Source organism: Lacerta agilis, chromosome 13 (genome assembly GCF_009819535.1).
Source record: "Lacerta agilis isolate rLacAgi1 chromosome 13, rLacAgi1.pri, whole genome shotgun sequence".
Taxonomy (NCBI): domain Eukaryota; kingdom Metazoa; phylum Chordata; class Lepidosauria; order Squamata; family Lacertidae; genus Lacerta; species Lacerta agilis.
Genome location: NC_046324.1, coordinates 29661779 through 29663316, shown reverse-complemented (window position 1 = coordinate 29663316; position 1538 = coordinate 29661779). Strand labels below are relative to the sequence as shown.

The 1538-nt window shown below is 42.5% G+C and overlaps 1 non-coding gene across 1 annotated transcript; it reads right to left on the bottom strand.

Annotated features, from left to right (window-relative positions):
- On the bottom strand, positions 1-73 carry TRNAN-GUU. Its single transcript has one exon. It is a non-coding gene; the product is annotated as a tRNA-Asn (tRNA).
- Between the last annotated feature and the right edge of the window lie 1465 nt (positions 74-1538).

Below are 1538 nucleotides of genomic sequence, written 5' to 3'. Positions count from 1 at the left end.
TGCCCAATGTGGGGCTTGAACCCACAACCCTGAGATTAACAGTCTCATGCTCTACCAACTGAGCTATCCCAGAGGTTCAGAGCATGTTGGAAAACCTTCAGTAGGTGTTGAAAAGATAATATAGGTGGCACATTTCTGGTATGCAATGGGAGGCAGCTCCGAACGGGAGGGGTCGTCAAACTGAAGGCCCGATTCTGATATCATGCAAACAGACCTCCTGATGAGAAAGGATCTGCAGGAAGCCCTCACCTGCAGAGCAAAGTGATGATTTGTATACATAATGCATGATACGATCTTTTAGGTGTTGTGGTTCCAGGCCGTATAAGAATTTGTACACCAAGGCAAGGACATTGCTAATTGGCAGATAGCAGAACATGATGGCAATATTCTGTCCCCATGAGTAGTTGGACCACTATATTTTGCACTAGCTGCAAAACTCCCAGGCCAACTTCAAGCGCAGCCCCACACAGAGTGCATTGCTGTAGTCCATCTACCAATAAGAAGTTTATCTCATGAGGTGACATCCATGACTAACTTCAGTAAGTTTGACATCTGTTTCACCCTGCCCCAAAATGGCGAAGCAAGTCCTACCACACTTCTGCATTTGACCGGAAAACTAGAATAGCATGGGAGTGGAATAAATTCTTGGGTAGAAAACAAGAGGAAGAATAACCAAGTATGTTCTTCTAGGATGGGCTTATTCAAGCTAAGTGGCATGCTGGCATACCTGTCTATTGAATTCATCTATGTATTCAGTCAGTGCAGAGGTATCTATGAGCCCCATCAGGTTTTCAACATCTCTAAGTGTCTTGAGTGCTCCTCCAGTGGCAGACAATTGCCCAAGTTGCTTCACTGTTAAGTTCTTGAGAACATCCAACTGTGAAAAAGAATGGACAAGCCAGTGGGAAAGTGGGAACAGCAGCAGCAGGAGGAATCAGTTTAAGGCAGGTAGTGAATGCCTTACTAAGCTGCAGTTTTACTACTACTCCAGTGTAAGCAATACTCGCAGCATTTGAAAATCTCAACTAAATAATTTGGTAAAATTGAAATCAATAAAAACGAATTTGGCAAAGAAAAAAAATATGAAAGTCTCAAGTAAAGTCAACTTTTACTCTCATTGAGAAATCCTAAAGATACCAAGGTATTTGATGACCACAAATAGAAAAGCAGCTACTTACACCATTGAACCTGGAATTCAGAGAAATGAAGTCTTGGTATTTGGCATATTGGCTGAACCTTCTGAAATTGACCATCAGCCACAAGGTGCTGTTGAGGTCCTTGGTGCATGCTGACCCTATGATTAAATGGTCAGGACATAAGGTTATACTTCAGGAATCTACCCATGGGTGGGTAGATACATGCAAAGCAGGGGAAATTATTTGGTCCTCCCCCACCCCACTGTAAAAAGGGGGCTAGGTTGTCTGGATATCTTCAAGCTTTTGAATTTCCACAAAACTTTGCATCAGGCAGATGCTTCCTATTTAAAACGAACATGCCAACCACTGTCTCATGCTCATGAACATTATTTTAATGATAGA